This window comes from Malaclemys terrapin, chromosome 8 (assembly GCF_027887155.1).
Source record: "Malaclemys terrapin pileata isolate rMalTer1 chromosome 8, rMalTer1.hap1, whole genome shotgun sequence".
Classification (NCBI taxonomy): Eukaryota; Metazoa; Chordata; order Testudines; family Emydidae; genus Malaclemys; species Malaclemys terrapin.
The window spans coordinates 69458924-69484102 of record NC_071512.1 but is presented as its reverse complement, the minus strand read 5'-3'; positions in this window follow the sequence as shown (position 1 = coordinate 69484102).

The window sequence follows — 25179 nt, the reverse complement described above, 5'->3', positions numbered from 1 at the left end:
GAACAGAAACCGTCCAAAAAGTTTCTGGGAGAATGGGAATAGATGGACTATAATACTTTTGAATATTAGTTTCAAACAGTCACCCTTTTAAAATTCATGGCTATGAGAGACAAAATGGTCCTGTGAACAGGGCCCTGGCTGGGAGTCAGGAGACCTCAATTCTAGTTCTTGTTCTGCTGTATGACCTTGGGCAAGACAGTTCACTTTCTGTCTGTGCCTTTGTTTCTCCTCCCTTGTCTTTCTTATCTCTTTACATTGCAGGCTTTTTCGGACAGGGACTGCGTCTTACTATTTGTTTGTACAGTGCCAAACAGAATAAGGCCTGAATCTCAGATGGAGTCTGAAGGCATTACCACACTACATTTTTCATAATGTAAATATTACTCTGTATGATTTGTTAAATGCTGACAATAAGGTGTTTACTCTGCAATACACAAAGACAACTCTTGCCATGAGGAACTTAATGTTTTCAAGCCCACCACAAATAAGAAAAGTCACACTGGATGATACACAAGAGGTGTTAACTTAGACGTTTCAATGTTTTAAGGCTGCTTTTAAAAAATGTTTCACTTCTGTCTTTGTCATTCATATAGTTCAGATGAACACACTCAGAATGTATGTAAACAAGCCATATACTGACTTCATATTTCAGTCAAGATGTAAGACCCTTCATGAGTCCATATGTCTTGATGTTCACCTCAATAGAGTCAATATCTGCATTTTATAGCACCATAGATCCAACAATATGATTAGACCATACAGTAATTTGTCAATTTTTTCCACAAGATTAGAAGGCTCTTACTATAGGTCCTGATCCAAAGCCTAATGAAATCAATGGGAGTTTTTCCATTGACTTCAATGGGCTTTAAATCAGGCCCAGAATGAGGCCCAAAATGTACTTTTGCTATTCTTTTAATTTTTTTACATTTGCAGGGGGGCAAAGTCTTCCTTTTAATATTGTCTTTTGGAAGGAATTAGGAATCTAAGTGCTGCTTCTCTTCTTATTTTACGATTGAAATAAATAAATACATAAATGTTCTAATTCCAACTTGACCTAGAAAAGCAATGCAAATTTCTCCTGAAATATTGTTATATAGTGTATCATAAGTTAAAAGTTGTTAATAATTCATTTGTTAAAATAGTTTTGCTAATGATGGGCTAACTATACTTAAAAGATTTTTGTATTTTTTTTTTGTTTTGCTTTTTTTTCTCAGTACGTTATGAAGAATTTCATAAGTCGTCTGATGACATTAATGTTTCCACCCACTCCTTCCCACTGATGGATCCTATAGCGTGGGAAAATTCTAGTGTTCTCATTACATGACTAACATATTCAGTTTCTCTGAGATTGTACTGAGTACATCAGTATTTGAGTCACCTTATGGCACGATCCACTTGATAATTTAGTGGTGAGTGGCTCTGAGCCACTCATTTGTTCTCCTAATGGCAAGTGAGATGGTATTAGGAAAGTAGTTACTACAGGAAAATAGAAGAAGTGCTCCAGAATATAGGTTCTATAAGAGATAGTGTTCTTTTAAAGGTCTCATAAGGCTTATTATATATCATGTATAATGTTCTACCATGTATAGTGTGTCAATACCCTCTGGTGGATGCACCAGCCTGTAGCCTGCCACCTGTATTAGCTGGCATACAAAACTCTAGGAGACTCTTGGTTTGCCTAAAGGAGATTCTCCTTTATCTCATGTGGCAGAGGCCTGTGATTTTGGAAATGAAGGTCCTGCTTTCTATTTTCCATGCAACTACTCATGTGGTTGAGTTAATGACTATAGTGTGTATCTGTACACACACACAAGGTCAATTTCAAAAAGCTGGACTATACAGAGAGTGATTGAAAAAAATAAGGTGCAAGAGTCTGACACACAAAGTCGCAGATTAAAACATACCTTGACAAATCCGCAACTGCACTGGCACATATATGTTTGTTAGTGCAGTTTTCCAAGATATTGTATACACTATTATTAACACACATATGTGAGGTTATAGCTGAGCCTGAAAACTATCTGGGCATTTCTGCAGAACTCTCCTTGAACAATGTTTAAGTTCTTTTTTATTTGCAAGTCTAAAAGTATCACCTATTATTATAAAGTACCTATATGCCTAAGTGTTAAGCTCAGAAATCACAGAAGGGGGGAAGCTTCCATCTGACAGACCGTGAGTTAGACAGAAATTTCCATTGTCACTGGAGTGGAAGAATTAAATTGATCGCCTTATATAGCCAGCATTCTGAAATGTTAACATTTTCTTCAGTTCCAAGACAAAAGTCCTTGTGAATAAATGGATCTCCTGCAGCTTATATTTAATCATTTACTATCAACCAACATAGGGGAAAAGAGTACCTATTGTACTGGACTTTGAACAAGTGCTTGTCAGCTGTTATAGAGCCGGAATTCTGCACAGCATTTACTGGGAATACTGCATGTATTTCTAAAATTAGAAGCTGGGTCTGCATAATGGTAAGAGATTGTACTCCTGTTTCTAGGGAAATCCAAGTTGAGGAATTCAAGATCTTCAGTTTCAAACCTGTAAGCAAAGCATTAGAATGGCAATTTAGCTGTGTATTTGTTTGCAAATGAGGGCCAGTTGAGTTGAAGAAAGCTTCTAGCTTTGCCAAATGTCCCCAGCAAAACTTACAACTGTCTTGAAAGTTAAATATTTTTGAAAAATATGTGCAATGCAAGTTATTTCTCTCTGTTAAGTTATAACTAGAGACAAACTGAGATTGGGGCCCCATTGTGCCAAGCACTGTGACAATCCTTGCCCCAACAAGCTTACAAGGTAAGAAGCATCCAATTTAAAAACCACTCAAAATTCCTTCTCTTCCATTTTTAGGCAAAAGTTTGCTTTTGTACTGATGAAAACTTAAAAAAACTCCAATAATTTAAAGCCCAAACGGCCATTTTTTCAAAACTATATAAATAGTGTCCCAATTTCTTTATAAAACTAACCTCATATTTAGGGCTTATGAAGCCATGTTGCACTGAAAGCATTGCAAATCTATTATTGATATAGTGCCAAAAAAGTGCCAGGTGCTTTACAGAGACTACGAAAACAAGGTCCCTTCCCTGAATGGTTTTCAGTCTAGATAAACATAATTCAAATAAAGGGTGTGTTGTCATGCACAAAAGCAAAGTGAATGAATGATTAATTTTAGCACCATCCTCTTAAATTCCATTTTTGATTATACATTAGACCTGAGTGAACAATCTGTAACAAATAGCTTGTTTGAAGATGCAGATCTCTTCTCACCCTGATGTGAGGGGCTAACACCCTGCGCATACAGGCAAGGTTATTATTTCTGAAAATTCACCCTGCAGTAAGATCAGATGAGTCTTCTCAACACCAGCGTGATAATATAAAAAGGCCTGGCATGTCACTCTATAAGGCGGTGCAAACTAGTATATAGAGAGGTTCTGTAGGAAGAATGCAGGAGAAGGTTTAAACTGAGGCTTGACTCCTACTGTCCTTTAGGGGGAGGGATAATTTTCAAGGAAGTTACTATTTTTTGTCAATTTCATTTTTAAAAAAAGGTTCTAACCACTTGGAATTTTGGATACAGGCCCAGATCCTCAAGGGTATTTAAGTACCTAATTTGATTTCAGTGGGAATTAGGTACCTAATATCCTTTTGAGGATCTGGGCCTAAGCCAGTAACTATGTTGTATATTTAGCAGTGAGGGACTCATTTCATTCACAAATGCTACCTACATAATAACAATAAATAATAACAATAAGAATTTCACAAATAGATCACTGTTATCATATATCAGATTTTTCTCCATACACGATAGTTGTTTCACATCACTTCTAATCAGATACTTTGCTAAAATTAAGGTATGAAGAGAATGGATAAATAATGAAGCAGCAATCAAACACTCAAGATACAAAGAAAGCCACGGCACTGTAGACCACACAGGATCTGCAGAGCTAATAAAACTGACCACAGTAAATATTGAGGTTTACTCTGGTGTCTCAATGATCAAAACCAATCTGTAATAAAATTACCTATAATTAAAGGGCAAAATTCCCATAGGAATATTTTCATTTTATCCCTTTGGAAGCAGCAAGCTTTTCAGGTTAGCCTCCATAGTAATAATCTCTGATTGAATGAATAGCAGAATAACATTTAAAAAGCAAGAAAGAAAATAAATCCATAGAAGAAAGAGATGGAATAGCATGAGATACTTCATTAATCTATTATAGGTAATTATTATTGCTTTATTTATTATACACATTTCTAAGACTGCAGTAATTGTCACTGTCTGTTGTTTTTGGTTGTTTTTATTGAAAAAAACCTCTCAACCCGGTTTTTTTTATTACTATAATATATATATCTTTTTATTATCAAATGTACACAACATATTGTATGTATAGATTAGTTGAAGAATGAAGAATATATTTTTTATTTCAGATTTATTTTTCCTTTAGCAAAGCTATAGTATAATATAAACTAAATATTTTAACTATTTTCAAAACAAAATTTTTCTTAGTCCAAAACTTCACTTTTTTAACCTCTTATAATCCCCTTAAAATGGGTAATAACAAATAAACAGAAGCAACCTTGAATATACATTGTAGAGGGAGAAGGACTGAAAATGGGACATAGAGGATTTTACCCCATGTTGCCACTTCAATGAATGAAAAATTCTACCCATCTGATGGCTATTTCAGGGCCCATTTGAAATAAGATTGTAGTGTAAGTCCGATTCTTAGTAGCCAAATTTCTGCATCACTGAACCACTATTTGGCAACCTTATTGGCAATATCAGGTTCAAGGACTGAATGGTCATGGATATTGAACTTGCCCTGAATCATCTAGGGTCTTTCCTTTGGATGTCAGTGAGCTTCTGAACAAGCCCCTACTGTTGGTTCCCAGATCATTGGCAGAGCAACCTGTAGAAACTTGCAGTCCATGCTGTACCTACTGCGGATTAACAAAGGACAATCAGTCTTTAAAGTTATCAGTCTGAAGGTTATCAACCTGGAGCACTAACAAGTCACTCCAAATTCTGAGACATGAAAAAAGAAAACAGTGCTCAGAATGATACCTACATCGATCACTAAATGTACTGGATCCTTAACTATACATTCAGGATGGCCTAACAGGAGAATTGAAAAGGAAGGTCATGAAAGGAAAGCTAACAAAAGGCAGGAAGTACAAAGGATAATACAGGGGAATTATTTTGCTCCCAAAATAATATTAAAGTAAAACAAACCACTCTCGATCTGCATTTCTGCTTCAAATACAGCACTTTGTGGCCCATAAATATGGACATGGCAAAAAGAATCTTTTCCTCCCTACATCCTGGCTGCAGACCTAAAATCAATACCAGTTGCCTAAGTAAAATCTCACCCTGACAGCACCTCCCTGCTGGCTATGCAACAATACTAATGGTCTTGTAGTGGTCTTTAGACAACACAAGGATGTCAATATAATTCTGTTCCACTTTTCTTGCTTGCCAGCTTCCATCTGCAGCCAATTCATAACTTTGGTTACGCATACCTTTGCACAAATGGGCCATCTCTCCACCTACTCACTTAGCTGTCCCTTTCCTCACTCCAGCGCTTCTCTGATCACTGTGACAGCCTTTAGAGTATGTCCCTCCAAATCTACTTTACCTTTAATATTTCACTAAAATGCCAATGAAAACAGCTTTTTCCCCATGGGAGCTCAAAATCTTCTTTTCTTATTCAACCACAATAGACAAAGCTTATTCCCATCAGACTAAACAAATAAGCAATAAAGTCGGAAAATCAGGGACACATATTGAGGACTTTTCAATTTTGCCCTCAGAATGTTTCAGAGCAATATTAGTTAACTCCTTAGGGGAAGTATTCCAGTTTGTTTAAAAAAAAAAACCCACCTCAACTGATGTATTAAAGAAAAATAAAGCAAAACTACTGTGCATACGTTTTGATAAAGAACTATACAAATCATTCTAAAGATTTATGCCTAAGAAATTCACATTTTGTACACTGACAGATCTGTGCATGCAAGCACACAGATACGTACAGAGAAGGGAAGTCGCTCTTTAAACTGACAAATCACGTGCGGGCTTCAGTTATGTTCTTCAGTTTGACACTTGTCTGGCACTAACATCCTTCAATAGAGAATGTGTGGTCTAGCACACCAAGCATGGGACTATAGCCCTGTAACCCTAAGACCTCTTCAGTGCCAGCTGGCAGAGGGCCCACTGTACTGTACCTTATTTCAGGCCTGCATCCAAAACATTGCTGTCCTAATAATTATTTGTAAAGAGTATTGTGTGAAGTATCAAATGAAAGCTGATGACACACCGGTTATTAATAGCATTGTATGATGTATGTCTGGATGCATTGTATGTAAAGAGTTATGCTTGTATGCTGGAAATATGTGCCTACAATATGATTTGGAGGAAGAAATGATAAACAAGCTTGTCCTAGACAAACGAACACTGTTTTGCCTGTGTCATCAATGTAAATTAAGCAAGATGATGCCAGAGATAATGGGTGGTTCATGTGCATCTGAGGTAAACACTGTTATCAGGAGACTGAGGAAACAACATAGTTTCAGCACATGGAGGACATACCACAGTCTGAATCCAAGGGGATTATCTTAACTCTGGAGACAAAGACAATGAACTTTGGGGAATATCAAGAGAAGCAAAAAGGCATCTGGTTATCCATCTCTAAGGGAACAGAGCGGAGAACTCTTTGCATCTATGAACAGCGGATCCCCAACTATGTGGGTTGTGTATGTTGAAAAGTAACTGTAGGTGGAAAACAGCTTTAGACAAAGTTTGCAGCCTGCAGGTTATATGTGGACTCTTAGAAAAACATTATTCTTTTGTTTCATTTGTAAGCATTTTCTGTTTCTATTATCTTTGCTTAGCATCACTTAAATCTCTTTTCTTTATTAATAAACGTATTCATCTCAATGTTGTTATTCGTTATAATGTGAGGTGAGCATCCTCAGTTAAGCCAACAGGCTGGTGTGTATTCTGTCTCTTCAGAGCAATGGACTTGGTAATTCTGTGGGCATCCACTGACAGGGGAGGATGCTGCAGAGGAATGCTTTTATAGCAGCATTGGAAACTCAAAGTACAACAAGGGTTAGCCTGCCAGGCAAAGGTTGGACTGGCAAAGTCCTAAGGAGCTTGTTCACTGGCTAACAAACTGGGGTGGCAGGCAGCAGTATAGCACCAACAAATCTCTCTCACACTGAGGCAGAAGGGTAACAGTTCTGGATACTCCGAAAAAGCATCACAGGAGCATAGCTGGGCAGGATTTCCACACAGTTTGCTGGTTAGCTGAGGTTCACACTTCAAAAACTAGTAAACTAGATTTTTAAGTGATTCACAGTGTGAAGACGATAAACAGTCAAAAAGGTTAACATTTTGTCATTTTCTATGTGTTTATATCAGGTGGCGATCGAACAAAGGAAAGTATAAGGATTAGTGCATAGCAGAAAAGGTGGGATGAGCAAAGAAACATGTTGAGCTCACCAAGAAGCAGTTAGAAGAGCTGAGTGCGCAGTGAAGTCCATCAGCAGCTGATCAGGAGAAATCGGAGCTAGCAGCCATGCTGCCCTCATATACCATCAGGCGGGATGGGGGCCAGAAGGGGTCCCTTTTTTCTCCTACAGGGCATGCAGGAGAACAAACAGACAGATCATCAGACAATGCAGCAGAGACACCAGCAATGGTAAGAGGTCCAGAGTTCTGGATGCTGGGGTGTAAAAAACTACCGGGGAGGAGAGATTAATGGATCTGGAAGCCAGGTGTCAGAGTGAGGAGGCAGAGCTGTGTGGTGTTTAGATGCTGCATGTGATTATTAGAACTGGGAGCACTGGCTGTTTGGAGTCTGAAAGGACAGGAAACAGGAAGGAGGGGGGAGGAGTTGATGAGGCTGGGAGAGTTACAGAGTGTGCAGCTACAGCTTGGTAAAGAGATTTCCACTGTAAATAAAGTTCTGTTGAAGTTTGTTAATACCTTGCCTGGTGGATACAACAAGCTGGAGCAACAGAAGCTTGCTTACCAGGAAAAATGCAGGCAGCTCAAACTGGAGAAGAGGGTCAAGTCACAGCCTAGGATCTAGGTGGAAAGACATAAGGGGGTGAACAGATATGGGTGTGATGAATCCCACTGCTTTGCCTGTAGCCTGAGTCCTTATGGAGACTAAAGGATGGTCTGAGATTCTGATTATGGAAAGTTTTCTCTTATAATTTTCTGTAATGATGTAGATATCTGATTTAAATGCCACTCTCCATTGGTGAGTGTATCCTTCCACAACAGAATGATGAATGAAATTGTTTCTTACTAGCTGTCTCTTACCTTAATTTTAATCTGGGATGTCTAGTGTGTTGAAAAGGATTGCTCTGTTGGTTTGTGATCCAACCTAATAAGACCAAGCCCAAAACATAGTTATCATCTGTTCTTAGCAGCTGTCTAAACCCATAATTGAAATTGATCTCAAGTTGTAATTAAGTTCTGTGTATGGGCGAGGAAGACAGTACAGTGGTTAGGGTGCTGTTCAGCTAATACGTAGCTCTGATATCAGTTATTGTGTTTAGCATGCAGGTGCTGGGTGGGGGTGCTAGTCTGGAATATACAAAAGGTCAGTCTAGATGATCTGGTGGTCCCTTCTGGCCTTAAACTCTATGCTCTATGTGCCCAAATTCTTCAGACTTAAATGGCCTGAATAGATCAGAGAAGGCTCAGATAAGCATCTTAAATATTTGATGCTAATCCAGACTGAATCAGTACCTACAGCATTTTGAGGGTCACCCATCAGAAATTTGTAGACTTACTGGGTGAAAGCCTGAGGTCTTCACTCAGGAAATCGCCAGTTGCCTTCCACTGGATTTAACTAAATTAATTGCTGAGTAGTGGTGATGGGACAGATTAGTTGCAGCATAAATCAAACTAGTTATGGCCAAAATACATCCAGAGTAACATCACTGACTTACACAGAGTTACACTGAGTTTACACTGGGCTCACTGAGATCAAGTTCTTTTGGTTCTATAGTAGATTTCAACCATATTTTTTGTCCTTCCTGGAAGCTCGGAGCACTACATGTGTTTGTCCCAGGAATGACTGAACAGACTGTGGTGATAATACTGGTCCCTCCCACATTGCTCCCAGAGGTACACAATGGGTTCCATATATGATCAGGTACAGAATTGGAGCATTTTTATTTACAGCTTCCTATGATGGCTCTTTACTTGTTCTCTATCAGGCACTTTTGAGACCATATATATTAACAATTTCAGGTTACCATTGCTATGAGATAAGATTTGAAAAGGTGTTTAAAATCAAGGGAACTGGAAATTGTTCAGGTAAAAGCCTAGCTAAGTTGGAGTTCAAGGAGATATGAGCAGAATGAAAGAATAGTTTCAGAGTAACAGCCGTGTTAGTCTGTATCCGCAAAAAGAAGAACAGGAGTACTTGTGGCACCTTAGAGACTAACAGATTTATTAGAGCATAAGCTTTCGTGGACTACAGCCCACTTCTTCGGATGCATATAGAATGGAACATATAATGAGGAGATATATATACACACATACAGAGAGCATAAACAGGTGGGAGTTGTCTTACCAACTCTGAGAGGCCAATTAATTAAGAGAAAAAAAAGAATGAAAGAAGAATACCAGAATGAAAATGCACTACATGAGTTACAGGAAGCTCAAGCATGTATTGAAAAGAAACTAGGAACCTTGACTATCAGAGGGGTAGCTGTGTTAGTCTGGATCTGTAAAAAGCGACAAAGAGTCCTGTGACACCTTTCAGTCTATCAGGTGCCACAGGACTCTTTGTCGCTAGGAACCTTGAGAAATTTATGGTTAGATGCTAGAAGAGAAGTTGGGCATAAAGATTGTCTTTGGGGATTTTTACTACCTGGAAGCAAGTACTAGATACACGGCAGCTATGAAAAGGATTTAGGGCTAAGCATTTTTCTTTTTTTTCCTTGACAGCCTGCATTGTTTTATTCTCATATCTATATTATCAATGGAGAAACATATATTTATACAAAACTATATATTGATTATGTGAGTTCTCGGCATCCTGGCAAACAGTTATCAGAAAACATTCATGCACGGATACCAACATTAGCACTTCCACATTGAGTTATATGGTTATGACTTGTGTGTTCAATACAAGAATTATTCATCTTCAATGGGGAGATATAAAGTGATTAGCACATATCCCATTACATTGCTCTACAGCCAAAATGCTTCTGAAATAAATGTAGTCAAACTTTACTAATTCTGGGTCACTGAGAACGAAAATGATGCTTAAAATTGTTGATTGGCTCTAGTTTTCAAGATATGCTATTGGGTCAGTATATACGACCCTTGACTTGGGAATGGCAGAGGATAAGTGAGTTATAAAAGGAAGGGATCTCAATTTAAACCAGAAATGACTAAAATACATCTTTGACTGGATCGATGAATAAATCTATGACTGGGTTTGGACAGTACTTGCTTTTTAGGCAAAACAATGAATGATGCAATCTGAAGCTGGTATTGCGTCATACACGATATGAATTGCATCATGTTATTCCTAGAAGTCATGGATGATGCAATCATAACGAAGCTTACATCACTCTGCTGAACAAATTGCCCTATATCAGCTCTAGAAATCATACAGTGTCCCGCTCTCTTATTTGTCAGTGTTTGATTTTGCAAAGGAACACATTTCTGTTTAGCCAAAGTGAGTAAAGATGCCTCGTACTTGTGTGAACAGTGCAGATAACTTCTGCTATGTTTGTGGTGAAGTGACTTTTGCATCACAAGGTTAAGAAAGTCTATCACCTTTATTTTGGCTGCAAAATTGGAGATCAGGACAAAAGGTGGGCCCACATATATGCTGCAACACTTGTGCAACAAATCTTGGCCAGTGGTTGAACAGGAAAAGGAAATCTATGCCTTTTGCAGTGCCAATGATTTGGAGAGAGCCAACAGATCATACCAGCAATTGTTACTACTGCATGGTGCCTCCAGTTGGGAAAGGTGTGTCAAAGAAGAAAAAGTGGACTGTGCATTATCCAAACATTCCATCAGCTATACGCCCAGTACCCCATGGAGAAGGACTGCCGGTTCCTGATGCACCAGAATCATTCTCACTTGAGTCAGACGAGGAAGAGGATGAAACTTCTGGTCCTGAACCATCAATGTCACAGGACCCACATTTTCTCCCATACTCCTCCTCTTAACCACACCTCATAACACAAGGTGAACTGAATGAGCTTGTCAGGGATTTGGAACTACCCAAGAGTAAGGCAGAGCTGTTGGGCTCCAGACTACAGCAGTGGAATCTCCTGGTAGGTGATGTTAGGGTTTCCATGTTCCATGACCGTCAAAAGGATCTTGGCCCATTCTTCTTCATGGAAGGTGATCTTGTAGCCTGCAACAACATCGATGGTGTGATGGCAGCCCTCCACATCGTTCACGATCCAGATGAGTGGAGACTGTTCATTGATTCATCGAAGACAAGTCTTAAAGCTGTTTTACTGCATAATGGCAATGTTTTGCCATCAATTCCAGTTGGTCATGCAGTCCATATGATGGAAACCTATGACAACATGAAACAACTTTTGAGGTGCATAAACTATGACCAACATCAGTGGCAGCTTTGTGGCGATTTGAAAGTTGTTGCTCTCTTGCTTGGTCTGCAGACTGGATACACAAAGTACTGCTGTTTTCTCTGCGAATGGGATAGTCATGCAAGAGATTCCCACTACATCAAGAAAGATTGGCCACTCCGATAGTCATTGGAGCCTGGGAGGAAAAGTGTTCAGCATCCACCACTTGTTGAATCAAGGAAGATTTTGTTACCACCCTTACACATCAAGCTGGATCTGATGAAGAACTTTGTCAAGGCCATTGACAAAACACAAGCAGCTTTCAAGTATCTCCATGGAAAATTTCCAAGGTTAAGTGAAGCTAAGATAAAGGAAGGTGTCTTTGTTGGTCCTCAGATTCGTGAACTTCTTCGAGATGACGCATTTGACGATGCACTGTGTGGCAAGGAAAAGACGGCATGGAAAGCCTTCCAGTTAGTGGCAATAAATTTTCTCGGAAACAACAAGGCAGACAACTACAGGTTGTTGGTGGAAAACCTCCTCAAGGCATACAAAAGCCTTGGTTGCAACATGTCACTAAAGAGACATTTTTTGCACTCTCATCTAGATTTTTTTCCACTGAACTGCGGAGCAGTGAGCGACAAGCCCGGCGAGTGATTTCACCAGGACATTGCAACAACGGAGAAACGCTATCAGGGCAAATAGAGCCCATCAATGCTTGCAGACTATTGCTGGACAGTGACAAGAGATGCTCCATTTAATGAATACAAGAGACAAGCCAAGAAGCACCGAGTAGACACTGAATAGGACTAAACTATGTACATAATAGTTTTTTGCCTTTTGTTTCATAATAAATTTTATTTATATAACCCTTTTGCTGATTTTTAAAGTGTTACATAAACAGGACAGGTGAAATATTATCATGTAAAGCAACCATAAACACATGAAAAGACCTAGGTTTACAATTTATGATTAAAACTCTACTATCTACACAATATGCATAGACATAAAATGTAAAAACTTAAATATCTTAGAAAAAGTAGCCAATCAGTTGTTTTAATTGTCATATTTGAATTCAGCACATCAAAATACATAATAAATAGCACATTTTATCTCTGAAGCAGACGACTTCTCAAACATTGTAGACCAGTGTTATCAGGGCTCAGGACAAACCAATTTGGGAAACTTTCCTCTCTTTGTATAAGGCTCCTGGGCCGGGGCTTAACATCAGATTTCCAGGCCAAGGTCAGAATTTGTGTCAGGATTCCAGGTCCAGAGCGAAGAGTCAGAGGCAAAGTTGATGGAGGGAGGTAAGGAGCAGAGAAGCAGAGTCAGGAATGGCAGCTCACTGGGGATCAACATTGTTGCCTGGACACTTCCTGGTACACCCCATGGGCTTATATGGGGTCCAGGGCCAATCAGGAGCCTCCAAGGTGGCTGCCAGTCGGGCCTCTCAGACAGGACTTTCCATAGTGCACATCCATTGTGGTTTGAAGAGTACAGCTGGGTTAGAGCTGATGGTGTGAAGGTGTCCATTACCTGGTGGCTCTACTACCCCGCATTCAAGTCATGCCAATCCTTGTATTTTGGGCCTGATATTGCATGCTGCTGAGTACTCCAAATTCCCATTGCCTCATCTCCCACTGAAGTCACTGTACTGAGCTAGTTCAGGCCCTTTTAAAGCTAAATCCAATATTTTTCCCCAAACAAACTGACAGGACCAAATCCTCAGCTGGTATAAATCTTAGCTCCACTGACTTCAATAGAGCTATTCTGATTTACACCAGCTGTAGATCTGGCCCGGAACTAGGATGTCTCCTGATTTGAACATCAACTTGTAGGTTTTTCCCCATCAAACTCCCCCTGTAGTGTATTTGATCCACATATTAGGGGGAAATAAATGTGTGATGGAACTGGGCAGATGAGGAAAATCATGAATTCCTCAATAATCCAATGTATAGAGCGGGCGGTGGGGAGAGGGCAGAATCTCACCGCTTAGCAAATCAAGGGGAAGTATTTCTGCCACTATCACAAAAAGCAAGACACAGTTTTGCCTTGCATTTTCACTGATCTGCATGAAAACACAGGGTAGTTTGAGGAGATAGAAAACTTCCTGGTCACTGGGTTAAAAAAAAAAAAAAAAAAAGATGATTCACACCAAAAACCAGTAACATTTCTTTGTGAAAATGAGACAAATTTGCTGAATTATTTTTTAACCTATGCAAAATGTCACACAAGGTTCACACAGATAAGTACTAAAATTTCATCCTGCATAAGAATCAGCCAAATTCTGATGAAAAGCTCCCTGCTTCACATATAAAATACTCACCAAGTTGAAATTAGCAGCTTCACACAGTTGTATTGATAAAACAAGTGTTCTGGATTAGTTCATCAATGTTTTCTGCTGTTTGATACTTAACATGATCAGATTGATTATTTGGAAAGCTAAACTTTACCTTAATGTCTCTGAGGAGACCAAATGATAAGAAAAACTGTTAGTGTGAATGGTCAGTGGTGTGGCTATTTAATCTAGAGAAGCGCATGGATGGGATGTGAAGCAAAATACTCTAACTAATACTCTTCTAGTTCTGAGAAACAGCAGTACCAGGTAAATTGTTAGGCTAGCTGACTAAACTATAGGCAATTCTTTAGGTAATCTTTCTTTTGTTTTGTTGGAGGTCCTGCTGCTAAAATTAAAAGTTATAATGAGACTCAGAGATATGAAGAACACAAAATTAAAGTAACTCCTAATAGTAGTTCAGAAAATTCCAGATGGTAGTATTCCTAGCATAGAATCATTCCAAAGGGGTGAGTGGAAAAAATACACTTGTTCTTTTGCTGGGCCTAACCTAGATGTGCAAATCCCTTGACTTTCAAGTCAAGATTGCACACGTACACATAGGTGTGAAGAGCATGACACGTAGATGTGTATATGACACATCAGGGTATTGTGTGGTCCTGCAAGAAAATGTGGGTCAAAATGTACTCAGCATCACCCTGCTAGAGTCTACCAGAGTGATAATTTTATTTGAGGTGTGGTAGAAGTTTTTTATTATTTTTTAAACATGGTGGAGAGAAAGGTATAGAGCTCATTAAATGCAGCTGGAGATCAAGTCAAAATTGCTTCTCTGACACTCCTGACCATATTTGATCTGAAGAACCACGAAAAATACCCGGAGACTCCAACCAGATGACTCGCCCCATGTCATCACCTCTAACATGAATCTTAAACTGCAAAGTGAAAAAACCCTGTCTCTAAATCTTTGACTTCCAGATAGTGCAAAGCTCTGTGTCCAACTCTGGCAAAAATTTGGTGTATGCAAATAATTTCTGACTGGGCTCTGAATGTTAACAGAAGTAGCTCAAACTTAGAAAAGGTTGTTTTTTCATACTTTTTTCATTTAAGTCAAATATTTCACATAGCTGTACTCAGGATCAACATTTAGCGTCAAGACGCGGCATTAACATATGAACAATAAATCAAAGCCAATTAAAGAGGTTATTGCCTTAGCTCAGGAATTGAAACACAAACAGGATTGTGGAGTGGGAGGATATCTTGAGGAACCAAGTATGTATTCAATTATTAAATTATCAGTCAATGTAGTAGAGGCAACAGATCACTGGAGAAAGAACTACGTTAATATTCCTCTCACAGCAGGGGACAAGAAGAAACATTAACAATCCTGGATACCTAATAGAAAAGTAAAGTAGGCCCAAAAAATTGGACCATTGGGCATTGCTTATGTTGAGGCAATATAAAATGTATTTAAATTGTAGCTACAAAGTTCAGACACAAACTTTCCAAACGTAGTGACTAAGTGGTTCTAGTTCCAGTTCATCTGTATAGAAGTTTCAAGTCTGCTAAACTATGAAAAATTGAGGAAATGTCTTGAACTGTTGTTTGTCATTAGTCACAGGCTGAACTTGAACACCCCATCCAAACCCCACCACTTCAAACTGTAGTGAAGTTTTTATTTAGAGTTCTACACGGCAACTCCTAAATGGACCTAATGAGATCTGAATGCCCGCCAAATTTTGAGTACTTTTATATTCAGCCCTGGATTGGAATCTCCATGGGCTGAACCTATAACTATTACTGTATGTTTTAATATTATGGAACTATTACATAAAATCACTCAAGTGTATTATAATATATTAATATTGTAGATGATGGAGCGAGTGGAAAGTTTTCCTTTTTAACAGGTTTCCCCATTTCTACGTATTTACAATAATTGCTTTTGTTTGCATTAAAATTAATCATTTAATCATTTAATAAGACTTGCCTTATAATAACTAAGCACAGAGGGCCTGCTCCTCCACTATGTTACCTTAATTTTACATAAGTGGAACTCCATTAACTTCAAAGCAGTTACACCAGTGCAAAACGAGTATAAAACTGGTGTAATACACTGGAGGATCAGGCCCACCACCTTCTCTCTGAATAAGTCAACAACTTCAGTTCACAAGTTTTCCATCATTAAACATGGGTAGTGAGGAGTGAGAACAATTTCCCTAGTCTGTCATTCAGCCTCTGTCTAAAGCTAGTTGAAATTTTTCAATTAAAAAAGACTTTTCAAAGGTAATGAAAATTTTTGCAACATATTTTCCTTGAAAGTGTTTTGATTTCTTGATTAACTGAACTGAAAATTTTCACTTTCTTTTGGTTTTCAGGTTTTGGGGGGTTTTCTCCTCCTTCCTTTTCCCTTCCCTCCTCATTTTCCAGTGGAAATAAAAGAGAGAGGAAGGGGAAAAGGGGAAACCCACCAAAATGAAACAGACATTTTTGATATAAAAGTAAACAAAAAAAATCAGTTCCATTTGTTTCAAGCAATTCCACGGAAGTTTCATTGCAAATGATTTTCTTTTTTATTCAATTCAAAACTTTTCACTGAAAAAATGTTGAATTTGTGAACTAGCTCTACCACTGACCACACAGAATGGCATCTTGATTTTGAGCTGAGCAGCATTAGCAACGATGCCTGAAAACTTCCACACAACATTTAGGGCCAGACTGTGACTGGCTTGTGTGCATAGGAGAATGGACACAAATAGTCATCCTTCATGCAAGCCCCACACAAGGGCCAGTCACAGCCACAGTCTCTACAGTTAGTGGAGCACAGGGATTGCTCCCTCCATGTGCCTTTGTGGGCATACCTCACATAGTTGAAAAAGATAGGGGGATGAGGCTTGGCCTATGCCACAGTAGAAAGAGCAGGTTGTGTAGTCTTATAGGACGACTCAGCCTGCACATTCCATCTGTGCACCATGTGGCTAGGAGTAGCATTGCATTCAAGGCAGCAATTGTCTCGCACCATCTACTCTCTATTGCCTACTGGATATTTTTCATTCTTCACTTTCAGTGTTTTGCCTTTTTAAGAAAATGCATGTTTCCAACAGAACGTATTGTTTTCCTGGCTGCTGGCCATCACTGTGACTTAAATTAGCCATTATAGAAGTAAAAATAATAACCCCTGTCTCACTAAGAACCATTATAGACTATTTCCTCACTTAGTCTTCCTGTTAAAAGGCCTTGACTATCTCAGGAGTAATCCTCTGATGCCTGATCGTCAAAATAACGTGCATTAGGACTGACCATCAATCAAACAAAACTGAAACTGAATCTAGAGCCAAACTGACAAAAATTGATTGTATTACTCACTTTCCAGTAGACCTGGAAATCAATAGTCCCTTTTTTGCTTCCTTATTTGTAAACAAGGATTTAAGTTTGTCAGCCCAGATCTAGGAATGTGGAGGCTTGTTGGCAACTTCTACGGTAGAATCAAGATAGGGAACAAAACTCTTCCTTTATTCATACACAGAACCTAGGTAAATACAGGCTATAATTTTTCTCATTTATTTCTTTGAAATAAAATGATGAATTTAAATGGTAAAAATGTGTATTGCACACTATGCACGTCTACTGTAGAAATCCAATAACGATTCTTTCAAGACCTCTCAGGATCTTGGAAGTGTCTGAGAACCTCACCATAGGAATCCCATCACTCTCCAGCAGATACTAGTGCAAGATGAATAGCAAAATGAGCAAGTGTACTTAGTGCAACATTATTTCATCCCCCCTTGTGCATATGAATCATGGTAAAAGTTGGCCGAGAGACAAATTTCTAGTTCTGTGAAAAATTTCAAACTTTTGGATTTTCCAAAAACTTGACAACTTTTGTGGAACAGAAAGTCCACAATATTTTGTTTCAGAATCAACAAAAAACATTCCTGTGGGACAGAAACATGATCCCTGCAAACCCAGAAGCCATGGGAGCCCCAACTCCACGGCAGCCCAGCTGGTGGGCTACAAAGGATCCAGGGATTCAGAAGCCCTGAAGAAGCCCACCATGTGGGCCGTTGAGGAGCCAGGGATGCAGGGGAAGGGGCGAAAGCTCTGTGTGAATGGTGGGGGGGCTGAGGGATAGGAGTGAGGGGAGGTTCTGAGACTCAGCACAGGGAGGGACAGCCAGCAAGTCTCAGCTGCACTTTTGTTGCAGGGTACGGTCACATGTCCCCATGGATGCACTGGAGGTAGACTGGAGGACCTGACATGTCGGGGGACTCTACCAAGCTTACTCATACAATGGTTTGGCTACACACCGAGTCTGTCAGGCATGTCATTTCACTTCCATTGACCCACACCAGCAGCAGCATCTTGCCCAGGCCCTGCCTATGAGCAAGATGTCGAATGGAGTTGGTGTCCTGGTTCTGGGGCCCCTGTAGAAGGTGTAATTGAGGTGGGACTAGTGGCTGCCATGTAGGTCTCCATCAAAGTTACAGCCTCCACCAGAGTTGATGGTCAATGGCACTCCTTCCCGCCTGCCTGGAGAACCTGGAGGAACTGCTCCAATGAGATAGCCTACATCACCTGTACTCTGGTCTGCTTCTCAGGATCCAACCAGCACCAACACTGTTCCTTCAGGCATGGGACTACCACTGGCACTGGGTTCCTGGTGGGTTTCTCCTCTGTTTGAATCATTGGCAGAACATCTCGGGTTTGATGTCCAGGTAGTCAAGGATGGCTGCCTTCATCTTGCCATAGTCCAGCACTTCTATGGGTTCCAAGCCCCGATAGGCATCTTGTGCCTGTTCTGTCAAATATGGGGCTATCATGGTGGTCCAGTGCTGCTGTGGCCAATGTGCCCTGGTGGCCACCCATTTGAAGGTGACCAGGAAGACATCTGAGTCATCTCCAGGGCCCATTTTCATGAGCCTTATCAGCAACCTGGTGAGAGGACATCCTCTGAGTGTCAGGCACCATGGCATTAGCTGCCCCTGAGGCTGCAAGAGTGCTGCCACCTGCTGAATCAGACATTCTGGTTGCACCTAATGCTGTGTCATCAGTTCCCAGAATAGCTGTTGCTGCTGCTGGGCTACTTGTTGTTGCTGCTGAACCATAATCTGTTGTAGTAGTTGACCTTGCTGTTTCTATGCTAGCTCTCCACCATCCATTTCAGTAACTTTTCCATCCCCATGACCTCATTTGGGTCAGGTTAACAGTTACACCTGCTGTCCTTTTAATCAGGACTTGGTCACTGCCCACATTTTCCTCCATGTGTCAGGGGGTTGAAGTCCAAACTGGGCAGCACCGCCTAGTGGCAGTGATCTAGGCTGTTGTAACACCCATTAGTGGGAGTGAGTGGCCGTGTCACCCACTGGCAAATGTCAGTGGCTATGTTGCCCAGTGGGTGAGAGTCACTGACCAGGGGTAGGGGAACCCAAGTTCTCCCTGCACCACTGGGTTCAACACAGAGCCCTGTGAATAATAGCTCAAATATGTGGCCTAGGGGAAGACACCGCTACTCCTGATCCCTGGGCCACTTCCTACCTCGAATCCGATTTCCCCATCAGTGCCACTGGTCAGTTTCTGGATTCCCCCTGGAGTTCTCTCTGGTCATGCTCTGGAGAGTCTTCCTCTATCAGTCATGGTTCATCATTCCCAGTCTCCTAAGGGTGAAGGGTCTGTGGCAGCTTGGCAGTGGGGCCTGGTCTCAGCCATGTGGAGCCCCAGCAGCTTCTCTGGAGGACTTCAAAGCTGATGACTACTCCCTGCTCTGTCCACCCAGACTGATCTGAGCTACTGCCTTTTGACCCCAGCTTCCAGTGTCAGCATTCCCAGAAGATACAGCTGGTCAGGGGCGTCTAAGCCCAGAGCTGTTCTTTAACCCTTAGTTCACCAGTGTGGGGTTTGTACACCCCATCAATTTGCCACAGTTCCCCATCTGTAAAATGGGAATAATATCCTCTCACTTTATAGGGGTATTGTGAAGATTAATTAATTAATTGTTTGTGAAGTACTCAGATACTATAGTGATGAATACCATGAGGAAAATAAATAAATAAGGCGTGGGACCATGCATTGAACAGTGAGGATAAAACAAAATATTGAGTAGTTGCTTACTCCATGCACCATCCATCCTGTGCACTGAATGAGGCTGGAGTCCTGTGGGGAAAAAAAGTAAGTAATCATGTAATGAAATCCTGTATCATAATTAGGCTTGGAAGTATTCCTCTCAGGAATGGTCTAGATAATACTTAGTTCTGCCATGAGTGCAGGGGACTGGACTAGATGACCTCTCAAGATCCCTTCCAGTCCCATGATTTCCTTTTGGTTGATAAATATGAATTTCACCATACACACAGGAACCAACAAAAAATGTTTCCATCAATAATAATTGAAATTTACAGATATGCAAAGAAAGAAAAATGCTGCTTGAGAACTTACTGGGGTTTCATTTAAGGATATTTACTTTGTATCTTTTGACATGTGATGCTGGTAATTTGTGTTTTAATGGTTATAAGGCTTTAATATTTTGAATCTCAATGCTTTACAATAAAAACTATCCATCAAAATTATTAAAAAAAAACCTCCAATTCTGCAGAGCCTAACCATACAACCAAGGGGACTGAATTAAGGCTGCATGGGAGGCAAGAGAGGGATCAGCCAATACTATTTTCACAAGAGGCGAGTCGGGAGCAGAAAGAGCCCAATAGCTCAGGATGCCTCTGCTCCCTCTTCCACACTCCACACTCATGAAAAATAGGCCAACTCCTCCTCACTTATCTCCTCTGCCCACTCCTCCTCTCTAATGCTGTAACCACAGACCTGGAAAGGGTGGTTGTGAAGGCCCCCTGGAGGTGCTCTTCCCCATGTCCTCTGAGGGGTGAAGATCCACAGCTCCAGGAAGAGCAGAGTACACTGGTGAACAAGCCACAGATATTGCTCGAAGGGTCAAGAAAGCTGCAGATTTAATGTGTGGCTAGGTGGGTAGATTTGATATGGGGATGGGGACTGCAGCACATGTGAGTGCTGTGAAGCACACAATTAACTGATCTGGGACAGGAGATACATAGTTGATGAGGGGGTTGGGGCAGAAAATTAACTGATGGTACTGGTTTGTAGCCAAAATCCTATTTTGCACTATGAACTGTCATCACTAATTGTCACATACACATTGTGGGCGTGAAGGAAGAGTTCAAAAATCAGAAGACAGCTCAAAAATATTATTTAGTTTAAAAAAAAAACTCGATTTTTGATCCAATCTCATGATTTTTTGTGGGTTGATTCATGATTTCTGGACTTTGAAGCTTGGCAATACTACTACTGGCATAAGCAGGTACAACTCTACTTCAGAGAAGTGGCATCAAATTATATCAACACTGAATATGGCCCATAGATTCCACAGACTAATAAATTCAAGTGAAATGAAGAAGAGACCATCAAAATAATACAGTTTGCCATACAGAAACTGTGTGTCCTCCTCCCAATGGCACTGCACACTGTCACAAGGCTAAAAGGGCACATTACTACCTTTGTAGTTGCAGCTATGTCCATTGTCACTGGGGAACTGTTCCGCAAAACACCTTCCCTCGGTTTCTGTCACACTGCTATATGCAAGCCTGAGTTAAGCAATCCTTCAGCACCATTGAATGTCCTAGTGCTAGCGAAAGCCTCCAAAGGCCTACTTTTTTTTTTTTTTTTTTTTTTTTGCACTTCATATTTTGACTTGCCTCAGAAATTGTTCACATTAAAGGAACTAGTGATGGGTGAATCTCTAAAGGTTCAGAGTTCACATTCAGTTCGGATGAGCCTCTAAAATTCTGGATGATTCTTTAAATTACCCTGTCTTCCCAGAATCTCTCAGGCAGGAACAGACTTCCTTATGAGGTTTCTAGTACTTCAGCTAAAGGCGCTGACTTTTAGTTTTCTCCAGTGTTACTCCACCTTCGTCTGCCTCGAGGTCCCACCCCCACTCCTCCCCTGCCCTCAAGGCCCTTCCCTCACTCTGCCTCTTCCTGCCCCCTCCCCCAAGGCCACTCCCTCACTCTATCTCTTCCCACCCCCTCTCCACCCCCTCCCCGAGGCCTCTGCCCACCTGACACTCTCCATCCTCCCCAAACCCCTCTCTGAGCCACCAAACAGCTGTGGCTGGTGGGTGCTGAGCAGCTACTGTTTTTTTTCCATCAATGCTCCAGCCCTGAAGCACCCATGGAGTCAGCGCCTATGACTTCAGCTTCATTATTCTAGCTGGAAATATTTTTAAAAGTGCCTTTCTCTGGCTATTTTAGCCCTTCAGAATTAAGTCACTACTGGAACGTGGAATGGAAGATAATTATCTGAGCATTTCAGGACCCTTAAATAGTTTTGATTCATGTTTACTTGCAGAAACAGGGTGTGGTTCAGGAGGATTTCTAGTTTTTCTGAATTATTTCAACCATCCCTAAAAGAGATACAAGAGTAAGTATTTCCTTAAGCTCCAGCTTTCTTTTGCAGACACTTCAAAATTAGAACTGCACGAATTTGGGAAATCTCACTAGGGACACATGCTTGTTTTTTGTCTTGCTTAAAAAATTAAGGCCAAAAAAGCTTGCCATCTTGTGGAGGCCTTGATTAAAGTCATTACAGACTTATCCTCTCACTTTATTTCTCAGTCTCTCTGATGCTCAAGGGGGAATAAAAATCACTTAAAAATGCTCTTTGGGTCTCCCTGCAGCACCCCTCCCTATACTCTCTTTCTGTTGCTTCAAGAGGAAAAATAAGACACTTTAAAGAACTCAGTTGCCCATGTCTCCCTGAAGATTAAACCACGTTTATACACAAAAACACAACAACTAAAATCATTTTCATGTGTAGATTATGCTGCAGTAACCTCCCAATATCATGTCACACAGCAGTTCACTAACTCTCCAAGTCATACACAAAGTCACAAGGAGTAAATTCAGAATGGTTTTCATTTACATGAATGAAAAAATTCCTTTGTTTGCCTAAGCACAAACTCAGGATCACAATGAGTTACTGTTCATTGCAAGTTTATAGAGAACACCTAGTTTTATCTATAAATTCATGACATCTCACTGGACCCATTATATTTTGTTATCTGTATTATGCAAAGCTGGTCAAAAACCAGAATTTCCATCCCTGAAATATTTCAATCTTTGCTGGTCCACAGGTGCAAACTCAAGCTAAGGCATATATTGAGTTTCTTTGTGAGTTAACTCTACCAAATGGAATAGCTGTAGCAGTGGTCTCATTATGTATATTACCTTGTGGCTTTAGCAGTTCTGGTTCACACTTGGATCCATTTGACAATCCTCCAGGTCCTTCCCTATTAGGTTTATAATGAAGAGTGTATCAAACAAATATGTTGTTAAATTGACGGAAATTTTGAAAGCACTCCCAATGAGAACAGGGCTGCTGAAACCACAAAGTAACAATGAGATCACTACAACATGTTCTCATTGTGGTCAGATATTATTACTTGTTATTGTACATGACCAAGACCTGGACATGTAGGTAACAGACAGAAGGAGCTGAGTAACTTAAAGTGCTTTGTTGTTGCTGAGTATAGAGAACCACCAGAGATAAAATCTCAGGCAATTAGCTTGCTGCATATCATTTACCAGAACTGTCCCTTAATTTCTTCTCTCTGAGGTAGCAAACTCAGGGATTCATGTTGAAAAGGTGGTATGTTTGTTTAACAGCTTGACTCAGATGAAGGAGAGAGCTTTATATAGTTGCTACAGACAGGGTCGGCTCCAGGCACCAGCCTACCAAGCATGTGCTGGGGCGGCACCTGGAGGGGGGCGGCGCTCACCCAGGGAGAGTGGAGCCACAGCGGGCTCGCCGCCCTCCCCCGGCACTCCTGCCAGCAGGGGAGAGCGGAGCCGCGGCTGGGCTCTCCGCCCTCTACCAGTGCTCCGGCCGGTTGGGGAGAGCGGGGCCCCGGCCGGGCTCGCCGCCCTCCCCCAGCGCTCCGGCCGGCCAGGGAGAGCGGGGCCCCGGCTGGGCTCGCCGCCCTCCCTGCGGCGCTCCGGCCGGCTGGGAAAAGTGGGGCCATGTCCAGGCTCGGCACCCTCCCCTGCCACACTCCCCGCCGGGGGGTGGGAGGGGCGGCGGGAGGCTTTTTTGCCTGGGGCGGCAAAAAAGCCAGAACCGGCCCTGGCTACAGAGCAGAGGCCTGGAACTCCAGCACTTCATTTCTTGTTCCATTCTGCTACACATTAGGGACCTTTTTTTTATTTTAAGCTTAGAATCCAGAGCACTGAGCCACTGCAGTGCAGTCCAAAAGGAGCATGTGTATACTGGGAGGGGTACCTGGGCAGTGCTGGAAGGGATATCTGTGGCCTCATTCTTGAGATGGGGGAGGCAGGGTCACTCCGTGTCATGATTACAGGGCAGCTGGAGCAAATCCAGGACACAGTGACAACTGCGGTTGCCAACTCTCCAGGATTGGCCTGGAGTCTCCCAGAATCGGCCTTGATTTTTCAGTGGTTATTGAAAGCAATCCTGGAGATTTTAATAGGCTATTTTAAGAAAATGACATTACATCATGCTGGGGAAAAACATCTCCCTGAACAGCTTCAGTCAGAGTTGGCAACCCTTGCAACAGCCGTCCAGCAGAGCCTCCCTGCGGGGCTCTCCCTCTCCCAAGAGCTGGGAGCCAGGGCCTGGGTGGACAAGATCTGGCAGTTGTGAGGGACCAGTCAGATGTGGATGCAGAGGAGGGACAGGGACCAATCGGAAAGTGAACCAATTGGGGCTCTTTCTGAGCTGAAATGTCTGGACAAAATTCCCAGACATTGCCTCCTATTTGAAAAAAATCCACTTGAATAGAGGGCAGAGGATCAAAAAAGAGGCAATGTCTGGGAAAACCCAGGTGTGACAAAGTGGGAATGTTCTTAATGTTTTCTCTGAGTGCTGTGTGGGTGCCTCAGTTTTCCCTATGCATTTCTCAAGTGTCTAGGGGTATGTGATTGTTGCAGAGCCCTAGGGGGCCAGTGTGATCCTGTCTGCACAGAGAATGGCCAATGCCCTGTCTCCTGATGGCCTAGGCCCCTCCTCTGCAAAGGTGCCAACTGAAGGTGTTGGAGAACAAAGAGATCAGGTGACCTCCTGGCCTGGGAAAGAGACAAAGGCAGAGGAGGGGCTGGAGAGTTTCAGTTTGGAGCTGGCTGGGAAAATGGAGGGGATCCCAGAGGCAGTTCTGGCCTCCCTGCCCTCCCCCCAAGATGGACCCGAGGGGGGCCTGTTGTCTGTACCTGCTAGGGTTACCATCCGTCCGGCTTTCCCCGGACATGTCCAGCTTTTTCAGCTTTAAA